This window comes from Canis lupus, chromosome X (assembly GCF_048164855.1).
Source record: "Canis lupus baileyi chromosome X, mCanLup2.hap1, whole genome shotgun sequence".
NCBI lineage: Eukaryota > Metazoa > Chordata > Mammalia > Carnivora > Canidae > Canis > Canis lupus.
In genome coordinates, this window is record NC_132876.1 from 88,275,677 (window position 1) to 88,296,588 (window position 20,912).

Genomic DNA, 20,912 nt, shown 5'->3' on the forward strand with positions numbered 1-20,912 from the left:
CTCTAGGGCTACTTGTTGACCAGAAAAAAATAAATTGCATTTCCATCTCCTGAAGTATTGTGATGATTCACATGAATTAGCCTTGAAAGTATTTTCCATAAATTGTTTTCAGTATCCTTGCCCACGAGGAAATATTTTATGCTTGGAGAACATAGTTCAACACAATAGGTAATGTAGCCTTGGTAAATTTAAATTATAAATTATAATATGCTCCTTTTGTACACTTGAGGCAAAACTGGGCAAACTTAATATTCCTGGGATACACTACTTCTTTCCTGTGTTGGATTTCTAAATGTTAACCAAGACCACTGAGACCACAAGAAAGATATAAAGAGCTGACACCTTTTGAGCAATTATATAGCCAAGCAGTAGACTAAGAACTTTTCAAATATTTTTAAAAATATATTTTATTTATTTATTCCTGAGAGACACAGAGAGAGGCAAAGACACAGGCAGAGGGAAAAGCAGGCTCCCTGTGGGGAGCCCGATGCCGCTGATCCCAGGACCCCGGGATCACGACGTGAGCAGAAGGCAGACGCTCAACCACTGAGCCATCCAAGCATCTCTGAATTATTATTTTTAAAGTCATGCTCTCAATTTTTAGTAAATGTGACTATAAGAAATATCTAACCTTGTTAGTGTTGCTTCTGCATGAGCTGCTTATCACTTAATACTCCTACACAACGTACCCTGTGAGGAATTGCCAGTCGACCCCCACCCTCCCCAGACTGGCACCAGAAGAAAAGGAACTGTTTCCTTCAAAGAATTTAAAGAGTATTATCTCAACATATAAATTAATCCATTTCCCTGTTAATCAGATTTTCCTATCACTTGTTATATTTTTTTTCCTTACATAAACACTTCCAAATACCTTGGAATAAAGCAAAGAGTAAACAAATAGTAAGTTTAAGAGCTTTCGTAGCACCAGATATTGACAAACCTGGTCAATACCCTAAGGAGTCCACAGTAAATCTGGAACTGACAAGCTTGCAAAATAGTACTTAGAATTAGGGCGGGGAAATTAAATTTACTCTCCCCAGAATTTACCCACTCCAGAATCTTTTCCCAAGTGTCCAAAAGTTCAAGTGTCACAAGAACAAGTATTTAACCCAGCTGTTCAATCTACCATCCGGCAGATCCCAGGGATTTCTTGTATAGTTCCTGATGGCCCAAAACATTTGCAAGTTCTCTGCATCTTTTCTTCCCAACATTCTTTCCTTCCTTTATGTATATATTTATTCAATCGGTACAAATGTTCTTATTGAGTATCTTATGTGGCAGGCTTTAGATTATTATTGCCTGGCATTACAGAGGGGAATGAAACATACCCCTACCCAGAGAAGTTCACAGTCTGATTGAACAGATAGACACATAAAAATCAAGTTACATTATGAGGGGTCCATACTCCATATGTGACTGTTTATCCCTCGATTTAAAATTTTTGATTCTGAAAGAAGTTTCAAAACCTATCATCACAGTGAACCCAAAGTAAACATCACTGCAGCCTGGGTTTGTTTCATATGTCAGGGCCCTTGGATCGTCATCCTCTAATAGTGAGCACAACTGAGGCAAATGGGATTTATCCTTTACAAACCACAACTTCTGTGCAAGAATTAATGGCCTTGGGAAGTGGCTCAGAATATATGACATCATGAGTCCTCTTAGGTCTAAATTGACTTTGATCCTCATCTCACTTTGCAACCATCTCTATCATTGCCTGATGTGCTGAAGCCTCCCCACGAGTACCTGAGATTCCCTCCCTAGCAGCTTCTTTTTCCTTGCAAAAAAAGACGAAAGGAAAAAATAAGGTTGCAGGGGCATCTGGATGGCTCAAGCAGTTACACGTCTGCCTTCGGTTCAGGTCATGATCTCAGGGTCCTGAGATTGAGCCCAATGTCTAGCTCCCTGCTCGGCAAGGAGTCTGCTTCTCCCTCTTCCTCTGCGGCTCCCCATGCTTGTGCGCTCTCTCTCACTCCCCCTCTCTCTGTCAAATAAATAAATAAGATTTTTTTAAAAAAAAGATGGTTATAATGTTCTTAAAAGGAGCTACACTGATTGCATAAGAGCTGAATCATTAGAAACACAAGTCCTGCTGTGGCTACTACAGGAAACTGGGACGTACCGGAGGAGCACACAGTGGGTCTTGTTCTGATTCCAGCCCTCGGGCCATCTTGGTTCTCTGTGGTTGAGAGTTCTCATGGAAGTGAAGTCAGAATGTCTGTCGCTGGCACATTTCTACCAGAGGAGCCCGGTCTAACGAGATGTCATTCCTCAGAAAGCTGCCTGGCAATAATACCTAAATGAGAGTACCAAGGTGATATCCTTGGAAAGGAAAAAGAGTCAAGAATGCAGTACTTAAAATATTTGCAAAGCAGCCACCAACAGCCAAGCATGCTCACTTGCTTGTTTTGGCTCTCTGTAGCATAATTTATTGGCTCTTCTCAGAAAAGGAAGTGTGCCCACACAATGCAAGCCCATGAAACAACCCTCACCATTAGTTGCTTCTACTTCTGCCCTCTTGGCAGTTCACGGCCCTCATTGATCTTTTTTCTTCATAATATCTAATTTACCAATTATGCAGAGCACAACAATGTCCTTGAGGAAGGAAAAAACATACCCAAGAAACCTTCCTTGAAATAGTTTCTTAAAATATTCAGCTGTAATATCTATTAGTTATTTCCATGAAAAGATAGTCCAAATGAGTCCCTGAGGGGTGGTTCTAAATGTTGTGTGCATTTATTTTAAAGAGGTACTCAAACTCAAATAAAAATTAAGTGTCACTTGGTGTCACCGTTTGGGTCTAATTTGCCTGTGTACCTCAGGAAGCCCCAGGGTCCTCAGGCAGGCCCTGGGGCTCCTTGAATAGAGGACTTTCTAGGCCCCAAATGAAGGACTGTGTGTAGAGCTTTGGAGCTGATGATTTGTACCCCAAACACACAGTGCAACCCTAGGAGAGGACAGCTAAGGAGCACCACCTGCTTCAAATTACATAGCCAGGTAGGGAATAAAGAGAACGAAGCCTGAGTTTTCTTCCCTCATGCAATCTGAGGATATGAATAACCAAATCCCAAAAGGCAACTGCATAAGATAAGAGACAAGGAAAGAACTATTTGGAAGACACACCACTTACCAGTAGAGATGACTCATGGGGGAGGTAACCAGTTGGCCCAGGTCAGTAGGTAGAAACCTGGTAACCAAGGGGGCTGAGTGCCACAGGAACCAGATTATAGTTGAGCAAGTGAAAAGGGCACTAGCAGTGCCCATGACTTCACAGATGGAGATTTGGGAGCTCAACGTTGCTACTTTCCCTGCTTTGAGAAGTCCAGCCTATCTGTCTTTCCATAGACACAACTCCATATTTTATCTACATGTGTTCTGGATGGACTATCCTTCAGCCTGTAATCTAAATCCCACCAGCCTTCTTTAGCCCCATTTTCCCAGACCATTCTAGCCCACTATGATCACTCAATGATCCTCATGGGGCACTTCAGGATTGTCTTTTCTTGTCATTTGGACTTTTTCATACTATATGCCTCATCTCCCAAAACAGCTTGGAAGCCCATTGAAGGCAGCAGAGTTAGGGTTGGGTGCCTTATATCATTCTCTTACTCATCTTCCATAGCATTCAGCACAGTGCATTGCATGTAATGCTCAATAAATGCAAGCTGAAAAGATGTGTAAATCAACCCGAAAAGTACTATAGACAGGGGCCCCTTGGGTGGCTCAGTTGGTTAAACGTTCAATTCTTGATTTCAGCTTAGGTTCTGATTTCAGGGTCCTGGGATCAAGCCCCACATCAGTCTCCTCGCTCAGTGGGGAGTCTGCTGGAGAGTCTCTCCCCTCCCTCTGCCTCCCCTTCCCCCCACCGTGTGCTTGTGCTCTCTCTCTTAAATAAATAAATAAATCTTTAAAAAAACTATTAAAAGAAAAGAATAGTATTACAGATAGTTCTGATGTCATACTCCACATTTAAGCACTACCAGGACTACCTGGGATCCTTTCCTATGTATTACTATTTCTTCTTTCTTGGCATGAAGAATAATCATGTTATTAAAACAAAGAATTGCTAGGCCCCGAACCCAGAGGTTCCAATTTGGTAGGCCTAAGTGAGGTCAAGGGTTTGTGTTTTTTCACAAGTTTCCGGGTGATACTGACATTGTTGGTCTGGGGACAATGACACTTTGAAAATTGCTCGATAATGAGACTTAAGAATTTGCCACAAGTAGTTCTAGGTGGCCTGCTTGATTTACAGCAAGACAGAAGAAGTTGGGGACACCTGGCTGGCTCAGTGGTTGAGTGCCTTCGGCTCAGGGCGTGATCCTGGAGTCTAGGGATCGCATCCCATATCGGGCTCCCTGCATGGAGCCCGTTTCTCCCTCTGCCTCTCTCTCTCCCTCTCTGTGTCTCATGAATAAATAAATAAAAAAGACAGAAGAAGTTGGATGTACAGGAGGCAAAGTGAAGTCCTTCAGTGAGAGAATATCAATAGGAGCCAGGCAAGACTAGTAGGTCCCAACCAAGCAAGCTGGGTCCAGGACAGGACCACAGACCCAAAGAAACCTGAGTATATTAGAAACCCAAGGGAAGAGCTTCTCTGGGGCCAGAAATGGGGCCATACCAGGCAGGGCTGTCAGCTAAGGCAGCACAGCATTGGCATGTCCATGTAGCCAAAGGGGCAAGTTATCAGAAGCACAATTACAAAGCACCAGAATGAAACAATGACAACAGCAAGTGGCATTGGTAAACTAGAGCAACCAAACAGCATGCATGCCAAATGGGAGAACTTGAGCAATCAGGAAATTGGAAAGAGATGAAGCAACAGAACAAGCCACAGAGAAGATGTGGGGCTCGGATCAGAAGGCCAAAGATTCCAGCTACAGGTATCGGCATGGGGCAGGGTGCATTTGCTGCATCTTGCCCAAGTCTCAACATGATACGGTTGGGTTGAGGAGCCAGCTGACACAGCAAGGGTCAAAGAGAAAGGAGACAGATCAGTGAGCATATCCCATGCCCAACAGGCTGATGGCAATAACTCCCCAGGGTTGCCAGGCATTGGCTTGGCAAAGGGCAGGACTAAGACTGACCATCAAGGACTCTCAATGCCCACAAAGCAGAGTGGATACAGAAAGGTAAGGAAGGAAAGGCACTCAGAAAGGGGTCCATTTCTGCCTTCCATGAGTTTGCAAGTTATGCTTTGCCCAAGTTTCTCACTTGCTCTGTCTTATTGGTTCATCTGACTAATTCATAAACATATCCTGGTAAACATCTCAACCAATAAAAATGTCTCTCAGAAAAATACTAAAATTTCCTTTTTACCTGCTCATCCCAACCAGGTTTATGCATAAATATTTAGATGCACATGTCAGGGATTACAGGCTTTTCTCTCTAACAAAACTGTGATAAAACTTTTCTCTCTAACAAAACTAACAAAACTGTAATAACTGTGTCATATTGGACACATTGACCTGCAACTTGCATTGTTGTTTTGTTTGCTAGGTTTGCATTTTTTTTACATGACTGTACATCTTGGCCATGTTTCCATATCAGCCCATATTGATTCTCTCTTATTTTCCCTAACAGATGCACAGTATTCCATAAGATGAATATGCCTTTTTTTTTAAACCTTTCTCCTCTTAATGGAAATTTAGGTCCTTTCCAGTTTTTCTCTATTATGAAGAAATTTCTATACTGATTATTTCTGAAAGTCTGTTGGAATATTTCTTTGGAAAGTATTGTAAAAATAAGAGTCAAAAGGCATGTGTATGTGCTAGATCTTTTCTTTGTTCTGGAAGACCCATTCTGCATCCTTCAGCACACTGTTCCTTGCCCAAGGAGAAGAACCTATATGGACTGTAACTGTGGCTTTCCTTGCCTCTGGCTTCTGGTTGAGTTTTGCTACCAGGAGATGTGGGCAAGAGATTGCAAGAAGGTAGGGGAGTGAGTTTGAGGTGTTCGTTTCTCTTGGAATTCTCCCTGCCAGCAAAACTTCTACGAAAACATGGCTGTATTCTTCTACCAAGGGCCATAGCCCCTGGAGGCATGTCCTGCCATACAGCTCCAAGTTCTGTCGACCAATCCTTCTTCTTACCCCTCAGTCCTAGGATGGCAATAGTTCCCTGCTCTGGCCAGCCACAGGTACTGTACCATCCCTTGTTGGTTTCCCTAAACCTTTACTGTATGCTCTCAACACTCAGTGTGGAGGTGCCATCTGTTTTGTGCCAAGACCCTAACGGATGCCATACATTTTAAATTCTGGTACATATTCAGAAATTGTCTACCAAAAGCCTATAGTCATTTTTCCTCCTACCAACAGTGCGTGAGAGTGCCCAGTTAAGCCACTCTGTGCAAACTGCTAGAGGGAGTACTGTATAAACAAGAGCTTAACACGTAGTTTGAAAGTCAATGATGCACACAGTGATGGTCAATCCATCATGATGGATAAAAGGTCAGAGCCGCTCAAGGATTTTTCCCTCTCCCTGTACCATGAAAGAACAATCCTTGAGCTGACCGAGGACCTTCCTTGTATGACTTTTGCTCTCAATCGAAAGTTCCTTTTTTGAAATTCCAGTGCATCATCCCTATGACTATTGGCAGGCTTCGCCAACATGTGTTAAACAGAGCTATTACTGAGCCAAAAGGAACATCTCTTTTGGCATCGGTTGACAGTTTCATGTGTTGGCTTCATCACAAATTCCACAGGAAGCTCAAGAAAGGCTCTGAATAACCAACATTACCAGCCGTGCCTGTTTTAGGGCGTATTCCTCAGAGAATCCTGGAAATAGAGCAAACTCTTATGGATCTACATACCGTTGAGTCTCAAAACTCGTTGTGGTACTTGGCCTTCTTTCCAACCGCACTTCCTACTTCTACCTCTCATCTTTAAATCCTCCAAATGCTTTGTCTCGCGATAAATAATCAACAAGTCTTCACAGCTGGTAATTACAACTTAGACTGCGGAGGTTAAAACAGAATTCAGGAGGAAACGTTCTCTGAAATCTCACTGGGGCTGCGGAAGGCGTTTTTCTCAGCCATGGTAGAAAAACGAATGGCACTGAGAGCTCTCTCAGAGTCCCTGTGTGCATAGCCAGTTCATCTGGCTCTTCCCTTAGACCTCTCATTAATGTGGAATTCTTGCTCATTCGCTACTTAGCTGGAGTCTAAAGTCCAGAATCTCTTCATCTCACACTCCCCGCTCTGCTCACAGAATTCTGATTTTTCTTCATTAGCTCTTCGCTGTTGGAACATGATCATCTTTTTCTCCAGTCTATTACAATTGCCTACTATCTATGTATGTGGTAATATTGCATGAAGAATTTTTTGACTTGGGCTTACTAGAAGAAAAGAATATCTCCCTTTCTAAAGAGTCTTAATTGGGGTATGGCTTGCTACGCTTTGTCCCAGATTTAAAAAGCTATGGGAGGAGGGCAGTGTCTGGTCTTCAGTTTCCACCAGAAAAGCATTGTCACTCAGCTGGTGAAATAGCTGCTTCGGCTCCATGCTTCCTTTGCAGCAAGACAAGTGATGAATCAGGCAGCGAGGTTTGTTTACTTAAGGCAAAATGGCAGATCTTATCGCAATAATGCAACGGTCTGAGTTTCATTTATAAAGATGACACTATTGACCTATCACAAGAAGCGCATGGGCCAATTGTCTTTTGCAAGTTGGGCTGAAGCATCCACAGTCTCTTGGTCATGCTTCCTTATGGTCAAAAGCCAGTAAGATGGAAGACCGGGGACACAGGCTATGAAAAAATTCCATTTGTTTGGCCCTCACAGCTGACAAGTGCCACTCCATCCTACTCTCATAATAAGGGCTGAAATTACTGAGATTTAACAATATGCCAGGCACTCTGCTACGTGCTTTACAATCACTGAGCCTTTCCATCTTCACGCGACTCTAAGAGGTCAGCACGGTCATCATCCACATTTTACTGGGGCACAAAAGAGATTTGTGATTTGCCCAAGGTCACACTGTTAATAGATGGCAGAGCCGGAATTTGAATCCAAATGTCTTAGGTCAGGTTCACCAGAAGCAGATGAGATTTAGGTGCAAGTTACCTATTAAGCAAATTGTACCAAGAGAAATCAGGAAGAAAGTTGGAGGAAGTGAGATATATCAGTTTTCTATTGCTACAGAAAAAAAGTACCTCAAAATTTCGTGGCTTGGGGATCCCTGGGTGGCTCAGCGGTTTAGCGCCTGCCTTCAGCCCAGGGGTGATCCTGGAGTCCCAGGATCGAGTCCCACATCAGGCTTCCTGCATGACGCCTGCTTCTCCCTCTGCCTCTCTCTCTCTCTCTCTCTCTCTCATAAATAAAATCTTTAAAAAATTTTAGTGGCTTAAAATAATAACCAACATTTCCTGTTGCACACGTTTCCCAAGGTGCAGGAATTCAGGAGCAGCTTAGCTGGGTGGTTCTGGCTCAGTATCCCTCATAAAATGAGTCAAGATGTCAGCCAAGGCTGTAGCCATGTGAAGGCTTGACTAGGGCTAGATGATCCACTTCCAGAATGACTCATCCATATGAATGGCAAGTCTGTGCTAGCTACTGGTGAGAGGGGTCAGCTCCTTATCACATAGATCCCTTTGTAGACTTATCTGAGTGCTTCCCTTAAAAAAGACAACTCAAGAAATAGCAAGGTGGAAGACACAATACCTTTTATGCACTAGCCTTGAAAGTCACATGCCATCATTTCCGCAATATCCTAATGGTTAGACAGGTTGGCCCTCTTCAGTGTGGGAAATGACCACGCAAGGGCATGAATACCAGTGAGGGTTCCCAGGCGCCATTTGGGAGGCTGGTTAAAACACAGGGCAAGATGGGGTAAAAGCCAAACAAGGATAAGACTTCAGCCAGAGTCCCAGCCTCAGCCTGATGCTACAGTGAATTCTAGATCATTAATTACATCCCAGTGTTTGTCTCACCCAAAAGGGGTCTAGGCTTTCATAGTCCCACAACAGGAACGTATTGGCATTGGCATATGAATTTGCAGGCATTTCTGGCTCTCTATGCAAAGGAAATAGCTCCATTAACCCAAAGGATAGTAATGGGAAGAGGGTCACAGAGGTTGGCTGTTTCAAGCACAAAGAAGCTGGAGAACGAGATCAGAGAATTAGGACATGGAACAGAGGGAATCCGGGGGGCAGCCTTAATAATGTCCTTCTATTTCAGGTATGCCTGAAATAGAATCCTCACTCCTGAAGCTTCCTATCTTACAACCTTGGGCTTTTGGCTTTGTCAAGATCCTCTGCTTTGTGACCAGTGGCCAAGAAATGTACACTTTCACATACTTCTCTAGGGAGAAATAATGATTTTTTCAAAGTCCTAGTTTAGACATTGGCTCCATCTTGTTTTTGTTTTTTTTTTCATTTTTTAAATATGTACATAATATTTTATAGTCTGAGTTGAGCCCCAATGAAATAGTTCAATGGATGAGATTGGCTTTCGGCAAACTCCACTCTTCCTTTTTTCTCTCCTTCGGGCCACTTATCCTGACCTCTCACCAATGACTTCTTCTGTCACAATTTCTAGCTCTGAGTCAACTTACATCTAATCCCAACCTCTTACTTTCTGGGCCGAATAATGTCGTAATACAGAAACCCCTTCTGAAGACATTTACTTTCAAAGTAGGAATTCTTGAATATACATAGGGAGAGGCCACAACTATTCTAGAAGCTAGAATCTCACAGCTGGTGGCATTCAAGAAATTCAGTGCTAGCAAGTCCCAGCCTGAGTGCACCCAACTGATAAGCGATCTCTGACATTTCAGTGTACACACACACACACACACACACACACACACGGTGGGGAAGCCAAGGAGTGAAATTAAGTGATGCTGAAGGTAAGAGATGAAATTTAAGGAACCCTAATGCTGTCAGCCTCAAACCACAGAGAGTAAAGCACAGAGCTCTCCCAAATCAGGCTTCTGCTTTTCTTTGCCTCTTTATGTATTCTCTTCCTTTCGTGTATGTGGGAGGGACCTACAAACCAATTCCATAATGATTTTGCTTTGTCAAGGGCAATTTAAATTCGTTAAGAGCAAGTCACTTATTCATGTCTACAGTGCAAAAATTGACTTTTAAGACTTCGGTATATGCTTTTCTTATGCTTACTTCAGCACTGAGCTCTGGATTTCTTTTATAACCCCCAGCACCTTGTTATATTCATTAAGCTGTTTTAATATAGGGTGGGCCATGCCTACAGCACTCACAATGATACCACCAAGATGTCTCCAGATTTACCCTGAAATCAATTGAATTCAAATTGAAATAATCATTAATGCTAAAGTTCGTACTTCTGTTTTCAGCAAGCTGGCGTCTGTTTCCATGGAAACAGGCTGTCGCTGCACCCTGCAGTAAAAAACGTCAGCCATGGCTTATCAATTCTGGTGAGCTTAGGCTGGGACTTGCTAGAACTGAATTTCTCTAACAGATAAGAGATTCCAACTAATTTCTCGAATTAAGGGTGATTTTCTTGTTTTGTTTTGTTTTGTTTTGTTTTTTCCGACAACGAGGAACAAAATGAAAAACCAAGGTCTTGGTTATGTGGCTTTCAGAATATCAGTTAATGACAGCCGCCCCAAACATTTAGCAGTGGTATCTCTCTATAGGTGATTTTAACTTGATTTGTGTTAAAGAAGTTCCCTATTCAAATTTCCACCACTCAGTAATTTTAAATTGATTGGTTTTGTAAAAGTTACCTATTCAGATTTTCACCACTCAAGGGGATGGGATATCTCCAGGATTCTCAAATCATTTTAAAAGTCTGAGCAAACCTGCAAGAATCTAACATTTCCAACATGCTTCATTTCCCACGCTGGTCATTTATGTAAGCAGATTTAATTCAACAAATGTATATTGAGTGATCTAAATTCTAGGCCAGGAATGTGCAAACCATATAAGAATTCCCTGGTGACTTTATTTCAAATGCAGAATTCCCAGGCCTTACCCTCTAGAGACTCTGATTCGGTGTATCTGGTTCAGGACCCAGAACTGTACATTTGAACAGCCTCTCTTTTCCACTCTGTAGGTGATTTTGATCTCAGTGGTCCTCAGACCACAATTGGAAAACTACTCCCCTAAGCACTTTTGCTAGGAGCTGAGACTGCAAAAAAGAAAGCTAAATAAATAATTATTAATTAGTCAATCAATCAAATCCATGCCTTAAAAAAGTTAACAGTCTATTATATGAGGAAAATATACTAAAAGTACATTACAAGGCCTAGTCCTAAAATGCCTGGTACTGCAGGGACACCCAGAACTCCATATTAAAAGAAGACCCCATGTATCTCTTTGCTCAAAATCATATCACAACCTTGTTAATACCTAAGACTTCCAATTAACATGAACAAGGGAAATAGATGAGACATATCTTCCTGGGAATAAGTGATCATCATTCACCTAGGCAAAGTGGGGACCGAAAGGAGACTTTAAGAGTAAAGGAAGAGAGAACATTTTTACTTTTTTAAAAAAGATTTATTTATTTATTTGAGAGGGAGAGAGAGCACAGTGGGGTGGAAGGGCAGAGGGGGAGAGAATCACAAGCAGACCCCCCCACTGGGCATGGAGCCTGAGCTTGATCCCCAGCACCTTGGGGCTTGATCCCAGGATCCCAAGATCATGGCCTGAGCAGAAATCGAGAGTTGGGGGCTTAATCAACTGAGCCACGAGGTGCCCCAGAACATTTTTACTTTTAAGATCTTTTTCTTTCCAATTTGCCTAGGCTGATGATGAACCCTAATTCTGGGGAATATATGTCTCAAATGTTCCCTTTGTTCATATTGATTGGAAGTCTTCCGTGCTAAATAGATCTGCCACTCAGGGAGGGACAGAACAATGAAGATGATGTATTAGGAGATCCAATTACATCATTAAGAAGAAAACTCATAACCCTAAATATTTATAGCAGTAAAAACGAAACTTAGAAAACAAGTGATTTTAACAATAAATTCAAAAAGTAAGGAAAATGGAAATTAGAAAATGAATATGAAAACGAAGCCAAAGAAATCAGAAGGAAGGAATTTAGAGATATAAAACCAGATAATCATAAGTTAGAACTGAGAAAATGAACAGCACTAATATAATAAAATATAAAATAAAACCATGAATAGTTAATCTAATCAAAAGAAGCAGGGCAGAAAGCACAAGTACATCAAATGTGATGACAATAACCATAGAAACCAATGAAATTATAAAATATCTTAAGATATTACCTTGTATATTTCCATGCATATAAATACATTTGAAAACTTATATAAAATAGGTAAGTTTCTTAAAAAGTGTAATTCATTCTAACTGATGTCAGTAGAGACATCAAGTTTAAAAAGATAAGTTTTCATAGAAGTAATAGAGAAAATTATTAAAGAACTTTTCTCTAAAGATCAGTGGACCAAGTAGTTTCACAGGGAATTTCTACAAATCTTCAAAAGTCAGATACTCCTAGTGTTACTTACATAATTTTAGAACTTAGAAAAGTTCCAGAACTTAGAAAAATGTTTAAGTTCTGATTTTGTGATGAATATAACATTGACACCTGATGCTGATACCAATCTCTCTGATGCAAAAATCCTAGATAGAACATTAGGACATAGAATCCTGTAAAATATTAAATATATTCTAATTCTATATTCTAATATTATTAATCTATAACTAATATAGAACATTAAATATATATCATGTATTATACATATTACATTTTAATATTAAATATATATTTTTTTGAACAAATAATTTTCCAGCAATGCAAGGAAGTTTCAGTATTTAAAAAAAATCCATTAATGTAATGCTCCATATTAATGCATCTTTAAAATCATATTATCCACTTGGATGTTAAAAGTGTTGACAACAATCAAAACCCATTCCTATGAAAACATTTAATAAAATAGGAACTGATCCTACTTTATGATAAAATAAAATTAAATAAAGCTGACATCTTAATAGGGAATCATTGGAGGCCTCCCCACTATGGTTAGAAACAGTGCAAGGATTCTATTACCATTACTTTTAACATTGCATTGGAAGTATTTACCAAAGCAATTAGATACAAGGACACTTTGGAAGGCAAAAGGATTTTGGAAAGAAAAATGTGACATTATCTTTTTAAACAGCATGAGAGTACAACTGGAATAAATAAATGCACTGGCAACAGCAAACTTTACTGGTGAGGCTGCGGACAGTAAAGTGGGAGAATAAAATGTACTACTTGAAAAAGAATATGGAAAGGTCACATAAAATTACCAAATTATGGAATTACTTTTTTTTTTACAGAATTACTTTTTTAAAAAAGATTTTATTTATTTATTTAACAGAGAGAGAGATCACAAACTGGCGAGGCAGCAGGCAGAGGGGGACTGAGAAGCAGACTTCCCACTGAGCAGGAAGCTGGACACGGGGTTGGATCCCAGGACCCCTGGATCATGACCTGAGCCAAAGGCAGATGCTTAACTGACTGAGACACCCAGGCGCCCCTTTACAGGATTCCCCTTTGACCAAGCAATCTCAAGTCAGAGAATCTACTCAAGTCATACCTGGCACCTCCCTAAACACACACTTATGTATGAATGTGCGTGAGCATGCACACACATACACACAGGTTGGAATCGACTCAAATGTCCTTCATTTTTTAAGATTTGCTTATTTATTTTAGAGGGAGAGAGAGAATGTGAGGAAGAGTGAGCAGGGGGAGGGGCAGAGGGAATGAGAGAAAGAGAAAGAGAATTCTGACCAAGCTAGCATTGGGCTCTCCGCTCAGTGGGACCCAAAAGTCCTTCAATTGTGGCTGTATAATAAACAATGCCACAACCACAAAATGGATTGTTATACAACTTGGAGGATAACAAGGAAGATCTCTATGAGTGGAAGTGGAATAACTTCCAGGATATACTGGTAAGAGAAAAATGCAAGATATGTAACAGTATATATAGTAGACTGTCATGGATAAGAAATAAAGGGAAATAATACATATACAAAAATGAGTGCCAGAAAGATAAACCAGGAAACTAAAAAAGGCAGATTTCTCTGAGAACTCCTTTGCATGTGTTTTGATGCCTGAGTTATGTAAATGTTCTACTGTTTTCAGAAACAGAGTTCGGGAAAACCCTGAAATGAAAAACAAGTAGAAGAAAATGACCCTAACTGTATATCAAAATGGTTAAACAAGAAAAAAGAAAGAGGGAGAAAATTATTTCAAGTGATTGTAGAATGAACATAGTGCTCTGATTGTATTGGGATATAGTAACAACAAAAAGAAATGCAAAGAAACGATGCAAATCTTTCTTCGGTTAGTAGTAATATTGGTATAGTACTTTTGACATTTTAAGTTAATGTTATTAGATACCATATTTTCCATCTGAGAGAAAAGAAACGCAGAGGTAAGATTAAAGATATTAAGTAAAAATTCTGTCTTGTTAAATTTGAATTGAAAATTTGTATGTAAACTTGGGAAGTAGGCCACTAAAAGGGCCAAGAAGTGATCACAAATCCAGTGGCAATGGGCACTTTTAGCTCTCAGATCTTGGTTCCCCTCCCCCTCCCCAAAATGAATCAGAGCTCCTGGCAGAAATGTTTAATGCCAGGTCTGGGCCAAGAACATTTTAAAGTTCACCTAATTCTGGCACGGTCCAGAAAGGAAGAGCTCAAACTAATCCAAGTGCGCCAAAAGGATGCAGGGCAAGCAGGATTCAAAGAGTTCCCACTGGTTAATTCTTGGACTTGGAGCATCAAAATTAAAACTGGGGCACCTGAGTGGCTCAATCAGTTAAGCACCTGACTCTTGGTTTTGGCTCAGGTTGTGATCTCACAGTTGTGAGATAGAGCCCTGCGTCAGGCTCTGCACTCAGTGCAGTCGCTTCAGATTCTCTCACCTTCTCCCTCCTGCTTACTCTGTTTTTCTCTCACTCTCATTCCCTCTCTTTCTTTTTCTCTTTCTCAAATAAATAAATAAAATCTTTTAAAATCTATTTAAAAAAAAAACAAACTGATGACTGTTAGTGATAACCTCTAGTCAGTAAACTTTAGCCGCCATTTCTACCTCTTTACATATTTTCTCTGGGTGTTGAAGCCCTTTTGACTGATAATGCCAGGAAATTAATGCTCCCCATGAGCAGTCTTCAAAGAATGACTGACGAAGTTGTGGATACATACCTATAAAATGAGATGACTCTATGGCACATGTATGTACTCCACTGGTCTCTGAGTTCTGCAGCAGGATCCAACTCGTTCATTGCAGGAAGAAATGGGTAATAAGCAGCAGTCCTGATTATCTTCCTTCTCTTCCCTGTCTCATTTCCTTGCCCCCCTTCCCATGTTTCTGAAATCACCTCTCAAATAACTACCTGTCTCAGGGTCTGTTTCTGGGAAAATCGGTATCAAGATAGCCTGTGACAATGCTCAAAATAAGAAAAAGGAGAAAAAACTCACTCATTTACCATCAATGGAGATGATTTACTCTGAAAATTGCTAATTAAAGGGGAAGAATGAAGTAATCACCCTAGATGAGGAGCTGAAATTCGTTTCTAGTTGATCAGTGAATGCTCTTCTTTACAGCAGAAAGGCAACTAATAAATGTAGAATAATTGACAGAATTAGAAAATTATCACTCCATAACCACAAATGGTATCATTGATTCAGGCATCAATGTACACCCAAACCATTAGGCAAAAGGGTAATAGGAAAGAGGAAAACCTTCAGTTTTCAGGAGACACGTGTTAATTATTAACATGTGAGAGAAATCCAGATTACGAGATATGCCACAAGTCAACTGTCCTGATTACTTTAAAATTCAATATCGTAAGAACAAATTGTATGATTGTGTAGATGACTATTCTAGAATATAAGAGTTTTAGGAAACCAAACCAAAATGTAGAGTGAAACCTGATTGGATCTTGGGTAGAACAAAAAGTTATGAAAAAGAGCTTTTGGGGAAAACTGCCATTTTTATAAGGACAGAGTACCACATTGAGGTAAGGGAACTGCTGATTTTCCTAGATCCAATAAGGATACGAAGATTATGTGGGAGAACACTTTATTTTTAGGAGGTGCAAGTGAATGTATTAAGGAGTGATGCATCATGAATGATGCCTACAACTTAACATAGGTTTAAATGTTCAAAGTATGTGTGTGTAGAGAAAGAAATGGTATTAGAAGAAATAAGAGAGAGAGAGAGAATAATATGGCAAAATATTAACAGTTGTTGGATCTCAATACCAAATATACTGGTGTCCGTTGAACTAGTATTTCAACTTTCTATATGTTTGAAAATTTTCATCTAAAAAATTGAAAAAAAAATACATCTGAGGTAAATAAGGCAAGCTATCAATATCTTTAAAACAGATGGTATGAATGCACTTGTTTATTATATTGCTCTCTATATTTCTCTTTATAGTTGAAATGTTTCATAATATAAGTTAATAAATACATAACCAAAACAAAACAAAGCACTAAAGAAATGAGTTGAAGTTGTATTTCAGGCCAAAGGAACAGAATGTACAAAGGACTATTACATAGAAGAGCATGCTTTCCTCATCCAATATGGCTTCCCTGATTATTGGGGAAGAGTGTGGAGAAATGGACCAACAGGCTAGATTGGCCAGCAGGGGAACCATGAAGGGCCTTGAGGACAGGAAAAGGGGCACATAATTTAAGATAAAGGGATCAAAGCACTACAAAAAAAAAGCTTTAAGCCATGGAGAAACAAATCAGAAAGGTATAGACAAGAATAAGAAGTCAGGAATCTGTGGCAACAGTCAAGACGAGCAGTAACTCAGACCTAATCCCTGCCTGGGCCAATGGGAATGAAAAAGGTTTTGAAGGATAAAATTATTTTCAAGAATTGCCCATCCAACACACTATGGCTCATAATAATTGTTAATTAGAGGAATCTAGAGAAACTGGATCAACATTAATGAGTTACCTCATTAGAAAGTGATTGTATTCTAAACTCACTAAAGGTGAATACACAACGTTATAGAACCTGTGTGGGAAATCTTTTGTCAGATAAAAAGAAAAAAGAATTTGAGCCAAGAGAAGATATTTTCTGTTGTAGTGATTTATTTATTGAGATTTCTCTTTTCCAAGAGCAGGCACATTCTAGCAAATGTTATCAAAATGAAAAGAATTCCTATAAAACTATATCACAATTACATTCCCTCAGATTTTAGTCACTTTCTGCCATCTAATAAAATATACTTCTGTCCTTTAGCTTATCGTTTTAACACCACTTTGGCCAGAACAAAAAAGAGGGTTGAGATGGGAAAAAATGCCTTTGCTAACCTGTGCCAGACCTTTGTGTGAATTAGAGAAAATGTTCTCCTTCCTCGATACTTCCTTAATAAATGAGTATATTTAGCATGTAGACATTAAGGTGGTTCCATGATCCTTAGTCTCCTGGAGCTCATAGGTTTTTATGGTTCCCTCTGCTTGAGTGTGGGCAGAGCCTGTGACTTGCTTCTAACGAATAGAATATGGCAGGATGTCATTCCTGTAATTGTATTACATTATATAAGGCTCTGTCTTGCTAGAAAACCTGCTATCTTTCTCCCTTGTTTGCTTTGGAGAAGCAAGCTGCCATGTGGTAAAGAGAATATGGAGAAAGGCAACTGTGGAAAGCTTCTAGAACCTAAGAGTGGCCTCCATTCAATGGCCAGCATAAGCTAGAGCCCTCGGTGTTATATCCATTTGGAAATGAATCCTGCCAATAATTACAAGAACTTGGAAGCAGATCCATTGCCAAGAGAGCCTCCTGATAAGAACCCAGCTCTGGCCCACACCTGGACTACAGCATGGCAGAGGGCCCAGATAAGCCATGCCCAGACTCCTGACCCACAGAGACTGAGATAACAAATGTGTGTGGGTGTAAGCCACTAAGTTTCTGGTAGTTTGTTATCCAACAGTAGAAAAATAACACATGTATTAATGTGCAATCTCAGCAATCATACACAACCAGCTGTTGATCCCTCCAGCCACACTAGGTGACCCTATCTGTCTCAAAACTCCCTCTTCTTCTCTAAGAATACCTGTGATTGCAATTAAGGCCAATCAGGATAAGCCAAGATAATCTCTACATCTCAAGATCTTAAATCAAATCTTTTGCCATATAATATTCACAGGTTCTTGAGATTAGAAAGCGCATATATTTGGAGGGAGTCATTTTTTTCAGGCTACCACAGTGACCCTAGAAGTGCCTATGTGTAAAGAACAGGAGGCTTGGTAGAGGGAGACAAGAAAGCAGCAGAACACGGTCTCTATGGCTAAAGGAGTAGCATCCAGTGACTTTATAAAGTAAACTACTTTGTAATTTGTTGGCCAGACACACGTATCCCACTAAAAATTGAACAAAGCCTGTTCAAATGCACCCCATTTGAGTCTGAAGGTCTTTCCAGAGTCTGAGGTCAGCACTTGGTTGTGCATAGGCACAGACTCACCCTCCATTACTACACGCTTACACCCTGCCCAGCACACAAGCTAGAAGGAATGCACATACTCTATCCCAAGATGAGGTGACTGTGACAAGTTCAGAATAAGGGGGACTGCTTATTGAGTGAATCCAGACACCCAAGGCACAGTCAAGAGGAGGCATGACCATGTGCATACATGTGTGTCCAAGTAAATGTGAGAGGGAAGGCTTTGTGGGAGGGGGTATGGGTACAAGTGGGCAAGTAAAGGGTTATGGGCAAGTAAAGTGAGAGGGCTCTCTTGCTGTTCCAGGACTCAGCCAAGAATCTACACTTATATGCGGTGTTCTCACACAAATTAACTCTGTATAGGTCCATGATGTGAATGATGCCTCCTTAGATATGGTAACCTTGTGTGGTGCACCATCTGAACTTTACACAGAGATTGGGGGCAAGATATAAATGGGGAGCAGTGACCATTCTAAAATCATAAAATCAATTTAAAACTCAAACCTCAAGAAGATTTGGTTTAGTTGGCTGCCTCAAAGAAACTAAACATCTAAAGATAATTTTTATCTTGATGCATGAATACCTATACTATTTTAAAGCATTTCATAATGACTAGTAATGCTCAACATATGGCTATGCTCACGTCTTTTCAGTGGCGTGTGGCTGATCTTTCATTGCCTACAGGGGCAATGAGCTTCAGCACACTTTATGTGTTTGTGAAAGGTAAGGTGAATTCAAAGATCAGCACTTCAGTATATGGAAGACCCTCAGGTATCTATTGCTAACTGGTGACGTGAGTCAATCATCTACTTTAGCTAAGCTTAAAAATTGCCTGTATACACATTCCCAAGTATAGTCATGCTGACTTTGACACATCATGATTCATTTCATAATTTTCATTTACGCACTGGCTACCTCTATGACCCTTACTTCCTATTACCCTCCTAGTAGATAACTAAGAACAGCAGAGACTCCTTCTCATCTTTTGGAGGAGAATGTAATTTTAATATAATCAAGGTTGCACTGCTGTCTGTGTCAATTACATCTACTGCTTCCTTTGTCTCGGCATGGCCTGTCAGTCTATCATGCAGAGACCTTCATTCATTCTAATATGATGATCCCTGCTGTTTTAAGTTGTCTGGTAGTCACAAATTTTAAAGTGAATTGCTTTATTACCATCCCAATTGTTGAAGCTAAGCTTGCCAGGCCTAGGTACTTTCTCATGTGTGCAAGAGCTGGATGCATGTTACTTTCTTTAAGAGTAGATGAGTCACAAAACCGATCGACGTACCCAAAGGTACCCTAGTCAGTTCTAGCTACCCAAACATGTCTGTACCCTGGTGATTTCATCCTAACTAAAAACTAGCTCCAGAGAAAATGTCTTCCAAAATAGTATTCTTTGCATACCCCCGCCTTGTTCTCAACCATAGTGAAACCAAAAGAAGATATTCCAGCCACCTTGGCCCAGGATAGGGCACAAATACGGGTTTTCATGAAACCTCAGAAAGCCCCATTGGATTGTAAGAGAGGCTGATCCCAAATGTCTCCTCCCCTTAGAGGTCAGCTCAAATTGCCATTAAACATATTTTTCTATATTCCCCCCAGATGCTCTATTTCACTTGCATAGAGCCAACTTCAGGAGATGCAAAGGGTAATAGAAAGATATATGAAAACAAGAACAAAATAGTCCTAGCCACACCCTTCCCCAAAAAAGAGTAATGCCAAGGAAACTTGTAAAGTTCAGTTATTTCCATTCTCCTCTATGTCGATTCCAAAGTCTCTGATGGAACTTTCAGGTACAATGATGAATTGAAGTAGTGATGGTGGGCACCTTTTCTTGTTCTCATCACAAAGTAAAAGCTTTCAGCAATTTATGATGAAGTAGAGTTTTGGTGTAGGTGTTTTTTGGTAGATAACTTCATCAGTTTAAGAAAGTTTCCTTTTATTACTAATTTGCTCAGTGGAGCTTTTACCTCCATAGATGGATAGAGAATGTTATGAAATTTGTTTCAGCCTCTATGGAAACAATCATATGATTTTTGTTCTTAATCTTGTTTTTGCGGTGAAACACACGGTTTCATGTTCTATTTTTAAACCGACATGGCCTTTCTGGAATAAACCAACTTGATTCAGATATATGATATTTGTAAATACTGCTAAGTTTGAATGACAATCTAATGATTGTTTGGATAGTGCATGTATGTTCTCCAGCGATACTGACCTAAAGTATTATGTCTTGTCATGTCCTTGTGAGATTTTTAGTGTCTATAGTCCTGCTGCTCTCGTAAAACAAGTTAGATAATGTTCCATTTTGTTCTATATTTTAGATGAATTTTTGACAGATTGGCATTGGTTTTTCCTTAAGTGTTTGGTAGACTTTACTAATGAAGTCATCTGGGAATTTTCTTTGTAGAAAAATTTATAATAGAAAAACTTATAAGTCCCATTTTAAAAAAAATGTTGTGTTCTTCAGATTCTCTGCTTATTCTGTGTCAGGCTTACAATGTTGTATCTTT

General features: G+C 40.0%; 1 long non-coding RNA gene across 1 annotated transcript in view; it reads right to left on the reverse strand.

The window, feature by feature from the left end:
• Window positions 1–20,912, reverse strand: part of LOC140627580 (uncharacterized) — a 127,704-nt gene that overhangs the window by 18,751 nt on the left and 88,041 nt on the right. Inside the window, exon 4 of the long non-coding RNA XR_012026253.1 lies at window positions 2,123–2,322. This is a non-coding gene — a long non-coding RNA (uncharacterized lncRNA). The remainder of the gene's footprint in view (window positions 1–2,122; window positions 2,323–20,912) is intronic.